Source organism: Benincasa hispida, chromosome 10 (genome assembly GCF_027475165.1).
Source record: "Benincasa hispida cultivar pf3 chromosome 10, pf3_genome.v1.1, whole genome shotgun sequence".
NCBI classification, from domain to species: domain Eukaryota; kingdom Viridiplantae; phylum Streptophyta; class Magnoliopsida; order Cucurbitales; family Cucurbitaceae; genus Benincasa; species Benincasa hispida.
The window spans coordinates 588621-610411 of record NC_143487.1 but is presented as its reverse complement, the minus strand read 5'-3'; the positions used below and the strand labels follow the sequence as shown (position 1 = coordinate 610411).

At 32.3% G+C, this 21791-nt stretch overlaps 1 long non-coding RNA gene across 1 annotated transcript; it reads left to right on the top strand.

Annotated features, from left to right (window-relative positions):
- Positions 1–3469: 3469 nt before the first annotated feature.
- LOC150033034 (uncharacterized) lies at positions 3470–5248 on the top strand. Its single transcript, XR_016523740.1, has 2 exons — positions 3470–3808; positions 4978–5248. It is a non-coding gene; the product is annotated as an uncharacterized LOC150033034 (long non-coding RNA).
- Positions 5249–21791: the final 16543 nt, after the last annotated feature.

Here is a 21791-nt window from a genome sequence, read left to right as displayed (position 1 = left end):
GGCCTACTCTGTAGCTGTTACAAGTTGTTGTAAATATACTACAAACGAAGTGATCCTTATTTGTTCATATATTGACATGAGGTGTGGGGGCGTCCTACACAATAAGTTTGCATAGGATCGAACCAAAAAATAAGTCACTCTTACTTTATAACGTTGTTTACTGTATAAGACTGACTATTTCACTTAGATGACCTAGGTAACTTGATCTTAATCCTGAGTTAACTATGAACTCTTGTTTATTCGAGATTAACCTTAGATTTTCATAGGTGAGGATTGGCTCAATAGCACCGACTCAATAAGTCATCCATTTCAGGGGTAAGACCAGGTAGATAGTTGGAGACATAGGGTGCAAGATGGAATTCATACCTACCCGATTTAGGGATAGGAGAAATGTTGTTCTCTTAAGTATTGTTCATTCAATTCGTGATGCGAGCTTAGGAGTGTATTGTATGAGGAAATTAGAAAAATAAAGTGCAAATGTGAATGATGCGTTGATGATATGTTAGTGATGCGTGAAGGAATGCGTGACACTCCTCTTTATGTGTTCAAGTTTTCCTGAATCAGATCCAAGTATAAATCCAATTCAGGTTCCTGGTAAGTCTAGGGTCAAATCAAGGATTTAAATTAAAGCTAACACAGAGCTTGCGTTGTAGCTAATGTAGAAGTATCCTAAGTAAATGCAGAATGAGTTATCTACACTAAGTTTGTTATGTGCGTGCAAGAAGGTACAAAAAGGTCAAGTAGAAAATAGGGGGTCGTGTGAAAATGGTGTTTAGTGCAAGTGGTATGTATCGATCTAAGTGAAATGTACACGTACAAGAATGCGATGCGGATGGAAATGACTTTACTTGTTTATCTCTGTAAATGCATTAGATTTCTGCTTACTTTCTATTTAGCACTTCTCAATTTCATACTCTAGTATGTATACATTAATCACAGAATGTAATAAAACACTAGTGCTTCTATCTCTAAATGTACCAAGTGTTTCTAACTTAATGCTTGCTTGCTTATCCTCTTGAATAATTCAAGCTAAAGTAGCTTTTACCAAGTGATTCAATTGGCTTAAGCATTTAGAAATGGACTTTGCATGAAGTTATAAATGCATCTAACGTAAAGCAAGAATTAATCAGTAGCGAAGTGTAGTAGATCAAATATGTGAATTCATAAAGAAATAGATTGTCTTTATAAGATCAATACTCAATCAAATGAGATGAAGAGAGTTAGAATTGGGATGAAAAGAAAAGAGTCAAGCCGCAGAGTACAATCTCGTGTCCTCTTTGGCTCAATTTAAATTCGTGTATAACCAACTTGTAGAAGAAATGGAAGAAAATTCTCCCTCGAGCTAAGCTTTCTCCACTCCTTGATCGACAGTGGAGGTGGATCTCTTCCTTCTTGTATTCTTCTTGTCACAGCAGCACAACTCTAAGTCTCTAAATTTCAGAATTATACAAAATGAGCTAATCCCTTCTTCTGGTAGATTTCTTCTATTTATAGACATGTTCTTCATCAACTTGATAATGGGACAGCATTAAATTCCACACCCTGATCAGCCGTCTGACACTCAGACACTTTTCAAATGCCGCCAGCTGCAGATGCCCATGTTTGCAAGTGGTGATTTGACACAAACAGCCTGAATCAATCAATCTTTGTTGCGTTGAAACCCCTCCGACACATGACCATGCGTTGACGTTGTCTGCGACAAAATCTTTGTTGAGACCCTGCCATATTATGCATTAGTGATGCAACTTTCTGCAATAAACATTCTTTTGTACGAGTTTGGTAGTGTTCAAATAATTCCATGTGTTTTCTCTAAGAATGATGAGATTTTATCATTAAAAACACTAATTGTTCCACTAATTGTTCCAACTTTTGAGAAACAATAACTTGTATTTTTACAAGTTATCAAGTACTAGATCCAGGTCTTGAACAAGGGGTCGTACTCTCTCACTGAGCTTAGAGGAATCTAGTTTAGTAACTAGATCACAAACCAATTGTTCATTAGAGAATCAGTAGGAACTTAAGGAACAAGACATAATCTCGAGGGTAAAACAAACGTTTGACCCAACTATTATTACGAACAACCTATGAAGGGTCAACTTACTAATTATGGTTAAATCATGTGGACATAATATATCTACAGTGAGGGGGTGTAACTATGGGCTTTAATGGAGTGACCCATTAGTTAACGAATGAGGGTTAATTCGGTGTAAAGAGTTTAGCCAATTAATCTCGGATTGTTGGAGCCCATGATCTATAGGTCCACGAGGTCCCCCTACTAGCTCGTAAATGGATTAGCTTTAGAGAGCGTGATAAGTTAATTTGAAACGTTCAAATTAGAATTAAAAGAAATAGTAGTTATATGAGATATAAGTACGCGTTTAATTTTGGAACTAAACGGAATTGGAAAACTAATTAATATTTAAATATGATTTAAATATTAAATTCATGAAGGTGGAATTTGTGTAAAATTAATTAATTAGAATTAATTAAATTATTTATTTATTTATTTTATTTAAAAAATTAATTTGTGAAATTAATTTTTATAAAATTAATAAAGTTTTAATTTTTTAAATTAAATTGATTTTGGAATCAATTTGAAATTAGAAAATTGAAAAACACAAACTTTGGAAATGTTGGATTTCTCCACTATCATTCAAGTTGCTCACAAAACATCCACTTGGTTCTAGCTTCAATTTTCCAAGCATGAGCTGCACTTCATGCTGCCTTCTTCTTTGTATGAATGTCTTGCAATAAATAAAGAAGATGGAAGTGAAAATTGGGCATGCAATAGCTGGTGACCTTGAAGAAGTGTTCTTCAAGTTGCATCAGTGATCTTCTTCTCCAAATTTTCTTCATTCAGACTTATTTTGAGTCTCACAACTTAATCTAATACTTCAAGAGAATAGTAGGGAAGATCTTGAGGTGGTTCACAAGAAGAATTAGAGAAAATTTGCAGGTAAATTTGAGTTTCAAGAGGTTCTACAAAGGTATGACATGAAACTCTCTTATTATTGTATGAGTATGCTTTATTTACAGCCAAAATTAATGAATTAGAATGCTTATTGATTCTTGTTGCTTCTGCTGCTTGCTGATATACTCCTCCAGGCAATAGCCATCAAGAAAGATAATATCTTGAGAGGCAATGTCCATCAACGAGTCTACCCACACAATCTAATTTTTAAATCGCGTTTAAATTAGAATTTGGGCACGAGAAAATGTGTCCGCCAAGAAAAGGTTTTACATTGACTCATGATGACCATCAGGAAAGGATGAAAAACGACATCGTTTTGAGCTCAAACAAAACAACGTTGTTTTGTTAAGGATTTCTTGATGGGCATTGCCTGTCAAGAAAAGGTTACTCGTTGACTACCCAAAACGATGTCGCTTTGGTCTTGAACTCAAAACGGCATCGTTTTACACTTATACTAAACGACCTTTTTTTGTGCTGAGGCCCAAAACGATATCATTTGGGGCCATTAGTTTCCTTTTCCAATTTCAATTGGAAATTCCTCCTCCGACAACTCAATCAGACACCTCAATCAGACAACTCCCTCTCAGATTAAGCCCTAGTGCGATTTCTTCCACACGATTAACCCTCGCTGCCGTGAATGTGGTTCCTTCTTCCTCAAGCCCTAACTTCTCTCCAATAACGCTGTTGGAACCCTCGCTGTCGTCGCCGTCTTCAGCCTCTACTGCCGTCGGTTGATGCCTCTCAAGCTCCATCGGTTGCTGCCGCTTAATATAGCTTCGTTGGTTGATGCCACTATTGATAGCTCCCTCATCCATGACCTGCCACTGTTTTTCTTTGGTAAGCGGTATAAAGGAGCTTCTAAATCTGAGATATTTACTAACTTTTATCTTCTTTAGTTTTGGGTTTAGGCATTAGTTTTCTGGTGAAGAAATCAACCAAATTATTTATATTTTTGTTCAGTGCTTTTAGAATCTAAATTAAGAACTTGATTAAAATTGAATAGGTCAAAATACCAAATGCCAAAGCTGAAATGGTATTTTATCTAAAAAAATATATTATTAACTATTTTCTTGGCCGTGAATAAAGATCAACATTCTCATCTTCAAAATAAATTAAATTAAAACTAATATGAATGTAACAATATTAAATTGCACCAAAATGATGAATGAGGACCTTTGATGTTCGCATGTAATTATGAATATAATATAAGAAAAGGAATTGCACACCTCAACTTCGGTCCTTTAAATATTAAATTCTTATTTATTATTTTCACTTTGTTTAGAAATGTAACATGAATGTGGCAGAATTTGTCTAGGTTTGATGTTTTGTTTTCATTAATGAATATGGTTTTAGGATAAGTAATATGAAAATAGGATATATTATAGTTGAATTTCAATGTTTTCATTTGGATGAAAACTCCAATGCTCTTTTTCTGCTCGGATTTACCAGTAGAATCATATCTCAATCTACATATTCTATGATGCAATTTTCCATTATAATTAATTTCACAAAATGATAAAAAGTTATATGATATTAACGATATGTATGTAGAAAAATGAAAATAGAAGGTTCTTTCTATCTTTTTTTTTTTAAAAAAAAAAAAAACTCTTCAAATTTCAAAAAACAAAAAGAAACTTACTAAAAAATGGGGTTGAGAGGCTAGGGCCATGATTACACATAGTAGTCGCTTAAATGATTTGCTTTCTTAGAAAACGTTAATTGTACGTGCTATATGTAGTATATTTTGATCATGTAATATCTGCCATTGAAGTTTAATTATATATGCTTTTATATGTTTTGGTATGGGTTATATATTGATAACTTTTGGGGAGTGGAATGACTATACTGCAGTTAGAGTTACGATAATCACTTAGATGTATTCTTATATTAGGAAAATTGAAAAGTTAATTGTATATGTACTTGATATGTAATCTATTTCGATCTTGTAAAATTGACGGTTGAAGTTTAATTATGTAAACATTGTGATATCTTATGTGTTTTTCTAGGGTCATAAGATTGTTTTATGCTAAAATAAATATGAGAGCTCGACCTGCTACTTGGGTCCCTGTTAAGGTGAGTATTTCAATTTTGATTTAATGATAAGATACGTTCAATTAAAATATTTTTTTTTCTTATAACATGGGTTGGATATATTTGTACATATAGTATGCTCAATAGCGAGGTAGTACAGAGTGTGGGTACTATACTATGAAATTCATGTACGACATAGTAACTCATACGAGCACAATAATTATAGATATGGTATTCATTTTCTTACACTATCTTCTTTAACTATAATTTTTACAGTAAGTACAATCTTTTTAATAAATTACATTTACTTCGTTTGCAGTTGATGAGACAAACACTAAATAGTTAATTGGAATTAGATACGTAGGGTTGAATATTGTGACCCTATAGGACATTACATATGATGCATATTTGTTATAATGATGCATCAATAGTTAATTTTGTTGGGTTTAGGATATGTGATACAATCTCACTTTTGGTAGGGTTAATTAGGTCTTATATGTTTCAATTTTTAGATACTAATTGTTTGTAGAAACGTTATTTTAGTGGTTGATTAATGAAAATTATTTGGTTCAATCGTTGGTGATATAATGTTCATGGATTGATTACTGTTGTATTCTTTTGACTTGATAGTAAATTTATTAAATATGTTACTTGTTTTAATAAGATGACCATATTTTTTTTAGTTTTTTTCAATCTGATATAGTTGACGGGTAAAAAATGTCAACAAAAGTAGACAATTGACATTAAAAAACAATCAATGCAAACATATGTTGACAGACAATAAAATATTTTTCTTGAATTGCAAAAAATGTCAATAAAAAGGATTTTCTTAACGTTTTTAAAAAATAGTTGATGGACAAAAAATGTCAATATTTTCGTACTTTGATGTTCAAAAAATATCAACAAAAGAACTTTTCTTGACGGTTTTTTCATATAGTTGATGAAAAAAAAGGTAAAGTACCCTTTTCTTGATGGTCAAAAACATCAAGAAAAGGTTTTTGATGACTTTTTTGGCCGTCAACAAAACTAGTTTTCTTGATGGTCAGGCTTTCTTTGTTGGAATTTATGTCCTAAACTTGTAATCTATAAATTTGTTAACAATTTTCTATATGAATAAAATGTTATTTTATTTTAAATAAATAATCATTATTTATTTAATCGTATAACTCAAATCCAATAAACACTCATAACCTAAAAGGTCTGTAGTATATGGATAAGGTTAGGTACCTTATCCTAGTAACACTATGGATATGACCCACTTTGTAATTGTTACAAATGATTTGATTCAAATCGTTCATGTGGAGACATGCAAGTAAGGGTATCCTATACAATATACAATGAGATTGTATAAGACTGGGCCGTGGAATATATAATCTCTCATTATAAAACCGTTAAATGAAGAGATTAATATTTCAAGTGATTACCATATAACTCAATTTGAATTTTGAGTGAGTTATGAACTCTTGATCATGAGGGTCATCCTTTGATTTGTATGAGCGAGAGTAACCCTAGTTGCCAACTCAATAAGCCTACCATTTAGGAGACAATACCAACTAGAGAGTTGGGAACATATCGTCACAAAATGGAATTCACTCCTTCCCTCATTTAGGGTAAGTAGATACGTTGTTCTCTTAAGTGCTGACTTTGAGACTTAACAATGAGACCACACCCTCTCACTTATCCGAGAGGGATTTTATTTATGGTTGGACCATAAACAGATTGTTCATTAGAGGATAAGTGGTACTTAAGAAGCCAGAAGTAATTACAGGGGTAAAACGGTAATTTGACCCAACTATAGTTACGAACAACCTGTGAAGGATTGACTTACAGGAAATGATTAAAAATCAAAGGATGCATAAATATTCTACAGTTCATAAGAGTGCGACTATGGGCCTGTAGTGGAGTGCCCTATAGTTAATGAATGCTAATTAATTTAATTAAAGAGTTTAATTAATTAATTCCGTATCATTGGAGTTTATAACTGTAGGTTCATAATCAGATTAAACAAAGGTTTGAGTGTTGCACATTTAGTATTCAAATTATTGTTTTAAGGGGAATTTATTATATATGATACATTTTAAATATTCAAATTATGTGTACAGATACGTTATAATATATAGTTTATTTAAATTAGATTGAAATTTACAACTATATAATATGATATGATAATATGTGACATTCAAATATTAAATAATATGAATTGGTTCATATTAAACATATACAGAAAACTTAATGTGAATGAGATTCATATTAAAACTATAGATTATGAAAGAGATAAGTATATTTGAAAACGATTCAAATATTGAATTAATTAAAAATTTGATGTTTAATTTAAAAATAAATAAATGTTAATTTGATTATTTATTTATTTATTTTATTTTAAATAAAATAATGTTTATTTAATTTTAAGTTATAATTGCTTAAACTTCCTTGCATTACAGAGGAGTGGTTAGTGGGGTAAGGGGAATTAACTTCCCGTATTATTTTAAAACACTAACAAATTGAATAGAAATCTTTCTTCCTCTCTTAAAAAGAAAATACATAGAGGGGTTCTCTATAATTTTTGCTTTCTCCTACACCAAAAACCAAAAGCTCCCACAAGCTTCCTTGTTCCCTAGAGGATAATAGAGAAGACCGGTGGTCGTGTTTTGCTTGTCTTTATTTAAGAAAAAACCATTGAAGATTTACGTAGCGAAATGCGGGATCAGTCCAACTTTTCGTTTTTCACAGAATTTACAAGAATTACGACTTAAAAGAGAAGGATTATGCATTTAATTTAAACTTACAGCATGTTTTTCTAAAGAAAAAGTGAAGAATAAAATACCTTTGAAGAACGAATTTCTTCAAGAACTCCCTCTATTAAGATCACAATCTGGAAACCAATTAGGATACCACCAAATTGGAACTTCATGTATTCTTTTTAGGGTTTGAAAATAGGCAAGAGATGTGGGCTCTGCCTTTAGGTTTAGAAGAATGAAGAAGAAAAAGATGAGAAGATGATTTTTCTTCTCTGTAAACTTTTTTCAGAGAGAACCAACTCAAACTAAGAGATTTGTGAAAAAAGATGAATAAGAACCATTCATTCTTCCACAACCCATGTTGAAGACTGAGAGATTGGGGAGGGAGTCAACTCCCTTTAAGTAAAATTAATTTAAATAAATTAAATTAATAATAATAATAAAATATATATACACTATACGTTATATCAAATATAACATATAGCATATAGTTTTATATTACATAAAATACAACATAACATATAGTTTTTTCTCCCAATAATACATGGTATTTAATATAAATCACATTTATAATATTAAATTCATTTATATGAATCTCATCCATATAATTGATATTTGAATCATATTAAATATTTAATTCTTCTCAACTTATTTATGGTATTTAATATAAATCATATTTATATTAAATTTAATTACATGAATCTCATTCATATAATTAGTATTTGAATCATATTCAAATTCCTCTCATATTACCTTATATTATAATGTATCAAATACATTATACTAATTATATCACATATATAATTAATTTAATTAATTATATCATATATAATTAATTCACTCAATTAATTTGAACACTTAAAACTAATCTAAAATTAATTCTCAATTAAATTCTTGTTGAGCTACAGAGGGGACCTAATGGACCTGTAGATTGAAGATCCAATAGTAGTTCAATAATTAGTTAAACTTCTTAATTAAATTACCCAACATCCATTAACTGTCAGTCATTCCACTAAAGACTAACAGTTGCACTCTTCGCACTACAAATATATTTCTGTGTCCATTGGATATAACCAATCAACAGTGCAATGACCCTTAACAAATTGTTCAAAAGTACAGCTAGGCCAAAATTATCGTTTTGCCCTTGTAGTTACATCTAACTCCTTAAGTCCCATTGATTTCTCTAATGAACAATGAGTCATAGTCCAACTATGACCAAGTCCCTCTCGGGCCAGGAGAGGGTGTAGCCACTATGTTCCCGACATCAGGGAATGAGTGAATTCCGTCTTGTGTAGCTGTGTTCCCAGCTATCCAATCAGACAAATTCCTAAAAAGGAAGGCATATTAAATTGGCGATCTGGCCACTCTCACCCATACAAATCAAAGAACCGCCTTCATAAGCAGGAGTTCACAACTCACTCAGTATTCAGGTCATGTCACCTGTAGTCATCCTCATGAAATGTAAGTCTCTATTATTAACAACATTATATAAAGAGACTAATCATTTTGTGGTCCGATCTTATATAAACTCTTTGTATAGAATGCCCCCACTCACATGTCTCCACATGAATGATCAGGATCAGATCATTTGTAGCAATTTACAATACTTGTAACACCTACAAAATGGATTGTATCTGAATTGTCACTAGGATAAGGTACCCAGCCTTATCCATCTACTGCAGACCGTTTAGGTTATTATTTAAACAAGATCTACTTGTATGTCTCTACATACTTGTTTAAATTACATAAAATAACCTAGGATCTTAATTTGTTGGATTGAGTATATGCTTATAAAATAAAATTTATTTTCATAAAATAACACTTATTTTATTAACAACATTATGTTTATACAAAGTTTACAAACTATGAGATTACAAGAGATTTAGGACACATATCTCAACAATCTCCCACTTGTCCTAAAGCTTATTGGGCCTAATGTACAATACAAATAAAGTACAAAATCACAATAAGCTAGTGCATACACTATACCCCAATAACATCTCCCACTTGCCCTAGACAATAGGTCGCATATCCCGTAGACTCAGACTTTCTAGATGACCCTCAAACACTTTAGTCGTGACAGCCTTTGTAAATGGATCAATAACGTTGTGCTCCGAAGAAATCTTCATGACAATCACGTCACCTCGATACATGTGCTTGCCTCTTCGGTGACTCCTAGATTCCTTAGAATTTTCCATAGCCCCACTGTTATCACAATAAAGTGTGATGGTCAAAGACATATTTGGAATAACTTCCAAATCAGTAAGGAACTTCTTAAGCCATATAGTCTCTTTAGCAGCTTCACAAGCAACTACGTATTTGGTTTTCATAGTGGAGTCTACAATGCATCCTTGCTTGATGCGTCGCTATACTATAGCTCTTCCATTCAGAGTAAACACTGACCCTGATGTGAATTTCCAAGAATCTCAATCAGTCTGAAAGTCAAAGTCTGTGTATCCTATAAGGATCAAATCCTTATCTCCATAAACGAGCATATAATTCCTCTTTCTCCAAAGATACTTGAGGATCGTTTTGACCGTCGTCCAGTGATCTAATCTTGGATTGGACTGATATCGATTGACAATCCCTACTGCATAGCAAATGCCAAGTCTAGTACATGACATTGCATACATAAGGCCGCCAACAATCGATGCATAGGAATTCGTCTTATTCTCTTTACCTCTTAAGGAATCTTAGGATACTATTCCTTAGACAATAAAATTCTATGCCTGAAAGGTTATGAATCCTTCTTAGAATTGTGCATTGAATATCTGACAAGTATCTTGTCAATATACGATGCCTGAGACAAGGTCAACCTTTTGTTCTTACGATCCCTGATAAACTGGATTCCTAGAACAAACTACGCCTCTGCCAAATCTTGGAATTGGGTGGCTAGCCATTTATTTACATAAGTCAAAAAACCTACATCATTCCCAATGAGTAGGATACCATCCACATACAATATGAGAAAAAGTACTGAGTTGTTGATGATTTTCTTGTAAACACAAGGCTCATCAACATTCTGATCAAAGCCATAAGATTTGATCGCTATATCAAATCTTATATTCCAAGATCGAGATGCTTGTTTCAGTCTATAAATAGACCGATTAAGCTTGCAAACCTTTTACTCTTGATCTTGTTCAATGAATCCTTCTAGTTGATTCATGTAGATGGTCTCTTCAAGATTACCATTCAAAAAGGCAGTCTTGATGTCCATTTTCTATATTTCATAGTCATAATATATGGCTATGGACAAGAGAATCCTGATAGACTTTAACATGATAATAGGTGAGAAAGTTTCTTCATAGTCCATTCCCTCAACCTAGGTATAACCCTTTGCCACAAGTCTAGCTTTAAAGGTTTGTACATTTCCATCTATATCTCTTTTCCTCTTGTAGATCGTTTTACAACCTATAGGTTTTACCCATCAAGTTGATCTACAAGCTCCCAGACAGAATTGAAGTATATGGACTTCATTTATTAATTCATGGCTTTAATCCATTCATCCTTGTCAATATCTTCCATTGCTTGTTTATAAAACAATGTATCCTCAACTCCATCATCAGTTATGATGTTTTGAGCTTTTGTTATACCCATGTAGCGTATAGATGGGTTCATAACCCTCCCACTACGTCGAGGAAATCTCAACTCTTGAGATGGATGACTAGATGAACCGAGATCAGCAACTCTTGTTGATGTATCAGCCCCTTCAACAACTCTCGTTGAAGTCTCAGTAGATTCTTTAGAAATTTCACTTCCCTCATGTGGTCTTCTTCCAAGAAGGTAGCGTTTGTCGATACAAACACTTTATTCCCACTTGATCATAGAAGTATCCACCTTTCGTTTCCTTGGGGTAGCCTACAAATAGACACGCTTTTGAACGAGGTTCCAACTTTTTGGGGTTTATCATTAACACATGGGCAGGACATCCCCAAATTCTGAAATGGCATAAAATACCTTTACGACCTCTCCATAACTCAAAAGATGTTTCAAAAATACTCTTTGAGGGAACGTTGTTCAAAATATAAACTGTAGTCTCTACTGCATATCCCCAAAACGAGTCAGAAAGATGAGCATAACTCATCACAGATCGAACCATGTCTAACAAGATTCTGTTTCTCCTTTCTGATATACCATTTTGTCAAAGTGTACCAGGGGCTGATAGTTGGGACGTAATTCCATGTTCTATCATATAATTTTGGAATCTTAAGTCCATATAATCTCCACTATGATTAGATCGTAGCATTTTTATCTTTTTACCTAAAAAGTTTTCAACTTCAGTCTTGTACTCCTTGAACTTTTCAAGAGCTTCATACTTATGTTACATTAGGTATAGATACTCAAATCTAGAATATCATCTATGAAAGAGATGAAATATTCATACCCTTCTCGTGCACTTACATTCATCAAACCACAGAAGTCTGAATGTATAAGCTCCAAGGTTTCTTTGGCTCTATAACATTTTTAGTAAAAGGTCGTTTAATCACTTTGCCTTCAAGGCATGACTGACATACTGGTAAAGAGTTTTCTTCTAAACTATTTAGAAGTTCACTTTTCACCAACCTCTCAATCCTATTGAGATTGATGTGACCTAACCTCGGATGCCAAAGATGGGAATTTTCTTAGAGAAATTCTTGGTCTCTTTACAATTGTTGCTGTTTTGAACATTTCAATATTGATTACGACTTTTATGACTAACGATCTTAGTACATATAAGTTATTTTCCATTGAACCAAAACCTAACTTCATTCTATTCTTCAAAATAAGATTTTATTCTTACAGAAGGATATAGAATATTTTTGTTCAATTAGAAAGGAAAATGAAATTATGTTCCTCTTGATATGAGGAACTATATATACGTTATCTAATAACATATATCGTTTCTTGTCCAAAAATAACCTAAGCCTACTTACAGCAACAGCTCAAAACGGCCTCACCAGTACTGACTCTAAAAGTGATCTCTCTAGTTTCTAACTGTTTCTAGGAATTAAATCCTTGATGGGAAGAACATATGTGGTTAGTAGCTCCTAAATCAACTATCTAGGCAGAATTATCATTCTCTGCTAAGCACGTCTCCAAAACAAATAAATCAGATTTTTTTTTGAAGTTCTTCCTTTTTTTTGGAGAGTAGTGGGATTTTGGCCAACGCATCAGGTATGTTTGCCAAAATGTGAACTCAGGCACTAGAATTAGCCTTCGTCCACACCTCATATGCATCACAAACATTTCATGGTACATCAGGGGTTGGGACTTGAGGACAATCCTCAATCATGACAATTTCAAGCTCGTTTATCACGAAAAACGTTTTAATGGATTCTTTCCACGTCGTGTAATTGAAATCAGTCAAACTAAAAAAGACAACTATCGGAAAAACGCTATTTGACATATTTGCTGAAAAAATAAATACATTTATCTACATTAGATTTTAGCACAACTCTTAAAAAAATTGAATCAGTTTTAGCAAAATCTAAATGAACCCCATTTAATATCTAATTTTACAATGACACTTCAGTGATTTAGGACAAGAGTCATCGAAGGGTAATCAGTTGTCTCTTCATTGAATTGAGACATTCTCATTCAATCATCACACCATAATAATGTTGGAAATGTCCTAGAACTTGCAGTTCGTAAATTTTGTTTTAAACATTCTATTTATCAATAAAATATTATTGAGTATTTTATTCAATAAAATTGTTGATATTGCATTCTATTACGAAAATCTAATAAACATATCCATGGTTATAATATGAATACTTTAACTTTATGTGGTGACATAAATAGGATCAAGTTAATAGTATATAGCCTAAATGATCTATAAATATATGGATGAAATTGGGTATCTCATCCTCGTAACACTATTGGATGCGGCCCATTTTGTATAAGTACTATAAATGATGTGACCCACAGATCATTCATGTAGAGACATGTAGTGTGGGCATCCTATGCAATGAGTTTGCATGAAAACTGGACCACGAAATAGTCACTTTTCTTTATAACAACCGTTTACGATTAAAACTGATTATTTCATATTAAAGTAACCTAGGTTAACTCAATCTTGGTGAAATTCTGCTGAATTCGTGGAAGAGATCTTCAAAGGTAATGTTTGTTTCAAACCCTCTTATGAATGTCATATGAATAGCACGTTTAAAACTCAAATTAAGTGTAGTTTAAGTGCTTATTGATTATGAATTCTTCCGTTGCATGTTATATTACTCCTTCAAATAACCCTTATTCCTATAACAATCAGTCATCATTTATTTGGTCAAGAAATCATTAACTTGCTTAATAATTTTTCGTAAGTGTGGCCCTCTATTTTAGACCCTAGAGTTCCACCCCAATGAGCCAACTGAAGGGAAAAACTAATTGGGAATAAAACCAAAGCGATCCTATCTATTTCTGGAGTTCGTCTTTATATTGACCTAATGCACAAACCATCTATAGGGAGACACTCCTAGGGCCCTCAAAGCCGTGCAAGAAGGTCTCACGGTACAAACCAATGAAAGAGATGATGTGACATGTTGACACACATTCCTCTCCCACTTATTATAAATACGCTCTCCATTCACCTTGATATTGACCCATACAAACAACATCTGAAGGGAGATGCTCCCAAGGCGCCTCAAGGCCAAGCATGAGTCTCATGGTGTGAATATTAAGGAAACAACATGAGTGGAAAAATTAACGTATCATATACATCTTTTCCTCCCACTGAGCATTTTAACAACCTAGGGTTTAATTAACTTGTAAAAAATACAGCTGATTATTTTTACTAATTGACCGTTTAAGTTTGCCCAAAAGTAACACTTATTTTGGAAAGTTAAAACAATTTTTTACTAATATTTGTTAAATACCTTAATAAATGTTAATCAATAATTGCATGCTTGTAACAAATCTATTTAATTCACCTTTCCAGGTAGGTTTCCAGGTAGGGGTGCGACGTTTCCATCATCTTAAATACCCCAACCTAGACAGAACCCACCTTAGACAAAAGGTCCCTTATAGATGTGTTTGCTACAAATTTAATCTTTTATTGAAATCAATTTAATCCTATTAAACTGATTAAAAAGATTAATCTAATTTCTAATCTCATTAGAAATTTGTGAACTTAGGTCTATGTGAACCATATTTTAAAACTAATTTTAAAAAATGATTTTACCTAAGTTTGCATGTAACTCTTAGTTATTGATTTTAATTTCTAATTTCATTTATTTAACTCTTATAAAGAGAATGAAACAAATTAAAACCTACATTGCATTGATCGACATACTTTATAAAATTATAACGTTTATAAGATTACCTAAAGTAATGTCATGCATCATGCAATGTTCATTTCATTACTACATATACATAATACTTATATATAACAAAGTAATGAAATTAAATAACATACATTACATGCATATATTCAAACTATATATTATAACCGATTATAATATAAATGATGCATGACTATGTTATTTATGCATGCAAGCATATAGTATAATACTTATATTAGATGATGCATTTCCATGCTATAAAATTAAATCATGCATATACATATATTATAACACTTATAATATAAATGATGCATGAAATTAAATGCATAACTTATGGTGGGTTTTAATTTTATATGACATACAATATGACATATAAATAATTAAAATTATACATTGTATGTATAATTAAATAAAAAAGTAATATTGGACCGAAATTGGCATCCTAAACATTAATTAAATTAATATAATAATTATATTAATTTAATTAATAAAAATACAATAAATAAATAATTATTATTAATTAAATAAAAAGAAAAAACTACAAAGAAACCGCTAGGAAAACTTAAACCCACGATTTGGTGGAATCCAAATGCATGCACTAACCATCCAGAGCATCGCGACGGTTTGATTTAGGGTTTAGGGTTTAGACTCATAGTATGTAGCAGCTTGTGGAGCTGCTAAGGAGGTCATATGGCTCAGGAAGTTCTTGACTGATCTGGAAGTTATTCCAAACATGTCTAGGCCTATCACTCTTCATTGTGATAATAGTGGTGCTGTGACGAACTCCAGGGAACCTAGGAGTCACAAGCGCGACAAACGTATAGAACGAAAGTATCATCTCATCTGCGAGATAGTGCACCGAGGGGACGTGATAGTCACGAAGATCGCTTCGAAGCACAATGTTGCTGACCCATTTATGAAGGCTCTCACGGCTACAGTTTTTTAGGGTCACCTTCAGAGTATGGGTCTACCGGACTGCCCGCGGCTGGACTAGGGAAGTGAGAGATTTTTTTGTACTAGGCCTTAATGCCCTAATTTATTGTTTTGTACTTATTTTTATCTTGTACACTCAGTTGCTTTAGTACAAGTGGGAGATTGTTGGGGTTGATGCCCTAAACTCTCGTAGGGTCCTATAGTTTGTAAACACCTATATGAACAAATGCTTGTGATGTAATAATATGAGATATTTTCTTCACTGTTATCTATGAAATATGAGATATTTAATTTAAATTTACCACAAACCAATAAACGAAGATCCTTGGTTGTCGTTGTAACTTAAGTATGTATGTAGAGACATACAAGTGGATCATGCCTTAAGTGATAACCTAAATGGTCTGTAGTATATGGATATAGGAACGAAACCTTATCTTGGTGACACTACAAATACGACCCGCTTTGTAGATAGTTACAAGTGTTGTGACGTGCTACAGGTGGTGTAATCCTGATCATTCATGTGAAGACATGCAAGCGGGGATGTCCTATAAAAAGAAGTTTGTATAAGACTGGACCACGAAGTGTTTAGTCTCCTTATATAACGTTGTTCATGACAGAGACTTTCATTTCACTAGGATGACCATAGGTAACATGACCTTAATCTTGAGTGAGTTGAGAACTCCTTCCTTTGAGAGCAGTCCTTTAATTGGCATGGGTGCGAGTGGCCAGATTGTCGACTCAAACCTACCACTCTTAGGGATTCGTTTGATTGGGGAGCTGAGAACTCAGCTAAACAAGATGGAATGTACTCCTTCCTCGAAGAAAGGGTAAGTAGATAGATTGCTTCCTTAAGGGCTGATTCCGGGACTTGAACGATGTGGCGCCACACACCTTCTCATGGCCCGAGAGGTTTCCACTCATAGTAGGACTATGATGTATTGTTCATTAGGGGGATCAATGGTACTTGAGGAGTTAGATGTAACTACAGGGGGGAAACGGTAAATTGACCCAACTGTACTTATGAGTGATCTGTGAAGGGTTATCGTACTATTGACTGGTTATATTAGATGGACACAGAAATATATCTGTGGTGAGAAAAGTGCATCTGTGGGTCTTTAGTGGAGTGCCCGACAGTTAACAAATGGTGGATCTCGTGATGAAAGAGTTTAGTCAGCTATTCACGTATCGTTGGAGCTTCAAGCTACAAGTCCATAAGGTTCCCTTGGAAGCTCAATGGATTTAAGTTGAGAATCAGCATTTGGGTCAGTTTGAAGTGTTCAAATTGACAAGAGGGAGTTTGATTATATATGATATAATTAAACATGTTCAATTATATGTAATATAATTGATATGATATATGAGATACATTATTCGGAGGATTTTTTATTATATGAAATATAAAGGAGAAAAGGATTTATACATATGATGTAATATTAAAACTATAAGTTATAATTATAATATGATAAGTTAGTTATTATATTTATTTATAATTAAAACAATTATATGATAATTGTAGGTGGTTTCTCCTTTAACCATGCGTGAAAGTGAGAGGTTATGTTCAGTTTTCATAACTGAAGGATAAAATGAAAAATGTTTTCCATTAAGAGCATTACCATTCGTTTAGCTGATTAGAGACTATACGGTAGCCTTCTAAGCGAGAGCCTAAACGATTGTGTAACGAGCCTTTCTCTAAACGATCGTGTAAAGTTTTACTAAACAATCGCATGCCTAGCTAGATTCTTTAAACGATCGTGTAAACGATTAAGCTTGTTTTTCTAAACGAGCGTGTACCTACTGAGTTTTACTAAACGATCAAGCACACGAAGTCTATATGATAGACAATTCACTCTCCCACTTGCTTGATCGTATAGTTCGATCGTTGCTTTCCTTCAATCCTCAACCAAATCCAACAGAGCCCACACCTCCTAGATTCTCACTCCGAGAATATCGAGGTTGCCAAGTGGTGGTGTCCGAGAGGTTGTTTGTTTGTGGTGATGTTTGTTCGTGATCTAAGCGACAACAAGAGGTTGTTGTACCAATTCTTCACGAGAGCGAGAAGTATTTAGAATAAAAGTTCTTCAAAGATATGTCTCTCGTTTCTTTTGCCATTAGATTCTAAAGCATGTTGTAATTTGTTAGAAAATGCATAACTAGAATTTGGATAGCATTGGTTTTTATAGTTGAAATGCATAACTAAAATTAATTTTAGTTGAAATGTTCAAAGTTCTTCAAATGTAGAATAATTTGTGAATGCTTATAATTCTGTCACAATGAATTTGAATCAATCGTGCTTCCGCTCATAGATTCTTTTTTATAAGTGTTTCTTCAATGTCTACATCAGTATAGCATTCAGATTTAAGTTTTCCACCTCCAAAACACAAACTCAATTTGGAGGTGTCTCGCAAGTATCTAAAGATCCACTTCATTGCTTCCTAGTGAGTGATGAGGAATTCATGACCAACTAAATATTATACGATGATCAAACTTGTTAGTAGTCATATATAGAATGATATATAAATAGTTGACGGTTAAAAATTACTTTTGGTCCTCGAACTTTTATATAAGAAACAATTAGTATTTGAACGTTTGTTTGTAACAATTTAGTTCCTATACTTTTAAATTTGTTACAATTTAGTTTTTATAGTTCTATATTAATTTATAATAATTGAGTCACTAAACTTTAATAAGTATTAATTTACTTCTTATACCTTGCAATTTGTAAAAAAGTATATGGGTTGTAATGGATTTGTGTTCTTTAATTGCGCGTGAGGCTTAACAAAATTCCCTTTCAAAAAAAAAATCTTAAAAGGGTATGGCTAAATTGTTACACTATTAAAGAATTCCTTATAAAGTTGAAAACACACTTTAATTAGGAAGGTGATTACAAAAGATATCTTGAATCTATATCTAACTATTGTTGAAAGGGCATACGTATTTCAAATATACATTTAATAGTATTAAAGTGTTGATATAATTAAACTTACCATAATCTTAAATTTTTAAATTAATCAATAATTTAACACGATATCAAAAATTCCTATAACGTCATTTTCTCTTTGGATAATTTTGTAAGATAAACAATACTAAATACTAAATACTAAAACTGTTTACCTTTTTCCTTTTCTTTTCTTTTCTTTTTTTTTTTTTCTTTTTTTTTTTTTTGGTTTTTTAGAGGTAGTTGAATTGCTGATCTTTGAACATTTCAACTAAAATTAATTTTGTGCCACACTCCGATTTTTGTATTATGTTTTTGTCCCTGTGTTACATTTTTTTGTTTCATGTACTAAAAGAATTGGACAATGCTTGATTTTTCACAAGTTAATAAAATGAGTGATTCAGTTTTGCTTAAATTTTAAGGCGGGTAAATAATAATATATGTCTGTATGTTTTTTAGTGGGAGATTAATCTATATCATCAATTCTTTTATCATAGATTTGAATTAGCTTATACAAATTTATCTGTTTAATCTGTTAAGTCAATCTGAACATAGTATAACAAGTGAAATATTAATTATGTTCAGTATTTTCATGTAGGTCGTAATTGTTGAACTAAAGTATTAACATTAATATAGTTCAACTTTTTTTAAAAGTAATATAGTTAAACTATTTAAATACTCATACTTTATATTTTTTATGTTTGTTTTAAAAAAAAAGCTAAATAATAATAATGATAATAAAAATGTCCCCTTCAAAAAAAATAAAAATAAAGTGAGGGTGGGACAAATAAAGACAAATGTGGTGGCGGAACTGGAGGCAGTTTAAAGGACACGCCAGAGAAAGTAAAAAGAAAAAATAATAATAAAACAAAAAAGTTAGAATTGTTAAATTGTGGACGCAATTGGTGACGTCATTAGTCCAGTCCCAATCAAAATCAAGTCCAAACTTTGCCTCCACTCCTCTCTGACTTTTCTCTTCCCTTTAAATAGAAATACACCTCGCGGGACCCACTTTATTTTGATATCATTTTAATCATATATTTCAAGTTCTTCGAATTTAATTCTCATACTTTCAAATATTTAATTTAGTTTTTAAATTTTTCATATATATTAAATTTAATCGTTGAAATTTAATTTTCATTGAAATCGATTCATTAATAATAATAATTTTCATGATGAATATATTTATGCTATTTAAAGGAGAAATATTTGATTTTCCTAATTACCCCTTTTAATTATTGGTTATAGACCTATCTTAGATAATTTTAAATTTAAATTATTAAATAAAATTATTTGACTTATTTTTTTCACACTTCCCCTTAAATTTTAAAAAATCCCTACTTTTTTTTTTTTTTTGGCCATACACGTTAATTTTTTAAAAAAATCCTCATTTTTTCCATTAGAAAAAGAAATCACTATTTATCTTTCTATATCTCATATTTGATTTAAAATAAAATCAAAATATTCTCGATAAATAGCTAAATTCAATCTCTCATTTTCATCCGTATGTTCTCTCCTTTTTATTTTTTTTTCATTTCTAAAAAGTGTGATAAAAAAAAATATCTATCTATATACTATAAACAATCAAGTTAAAAAATATTTTTTTTATAAAAATCTATATTTAGATTTTATCTCTAATTTCATATTCTATGAATAATCATGTATGAAAATCTCATTTTATCTAAAAATGTTAAAGAAAATTTTAAAAAAATGACATCATTTTAAATCATGTAAAAGAAAAAACACTTATAAAAAAATCAATTTACTATCTAATTCTAATCTAAAATCTAATTAAAGGGGTTGTGTGTCACACCCCCTCCCTAGCCTTAGCCCTAAGACTTGGAAGGGAGCATGAGGGTACATCAGTAGTATTCCAAAATAACATTTTAATTTAACATTTCCCCCTTATCTATTAAAGACTTTAACATGTTTACCATAATTTATCTAAGTTTTATACATATAGTTCAATTTTCTATGTTCTTTTATCACATGATCCGAGTCATGCCCTAAGAATTTACCAAGTTCTGGTATTTTGATGGTTTGTAGACTCCTTCCTGAACGCTCCGCTTTGCTACTTGGGGGGAAATAGAAGAAAACATTTGGAAGAGTGTGAGTTACTAAGTCCAATGAGTGGTGCTTTTAAAATAATAATCACTTTGCAAAACATATTTTTGGGAAGTCAATCACATAATCACAATTTCAGTATAATTTATGTATGATCATGTGTGATTTCATTCAATCATTATCCTCCAATTCCATGCTATACTTGGCATGTTCACATCATGGACATATTATCAATCATAACAACTTTTTATGGAAACTTTCTTATAACCCACTTTTCCCGCCAATGTGCACACCGACAATTCTTTTCCTGCTAGTCATGCTTAGATAACTTGACTCTATTTCCCGCCGACCGAGGCCGACTAATTTTCCGCCAAGTACCCTTTTTTAAGCATGCTAACTTATGTAGTTCGGGTATAATCTCGGTTTCCATAGAAATTTTATAGACAATATCATGGTACGTAGCATAACATCATCAACATACATTTTGCACTTACATATGCATATATTCACATATCAATGTATAAAACTAAATAAACACTCACCGTAAGCAAATTTTTCTACTAAAATCACCTTGAGAATACCTTCCTGAGGATTCCCCCATATCAATGAAAAATTCCTCAATTAATATTTTTTATATCAATAAATAATGTCAAAATAGCCAAAATATCATTATTTAATCAAAGTACCAGCTTACCCTATTCCAATTTAGCCAAAATCCTAAAATTAGCCTCTTTAGAGGTTATTTGGACTATGGTAGACAGCTGAGCGTTTGGCAGTAGACAGGGTGGGCGTGCTGTGCCGCACAGGAGCTGACGCGTTGGGCGCGCGTTGCACGGTGGCCTGTTTCACTGGGCGTGATGCGT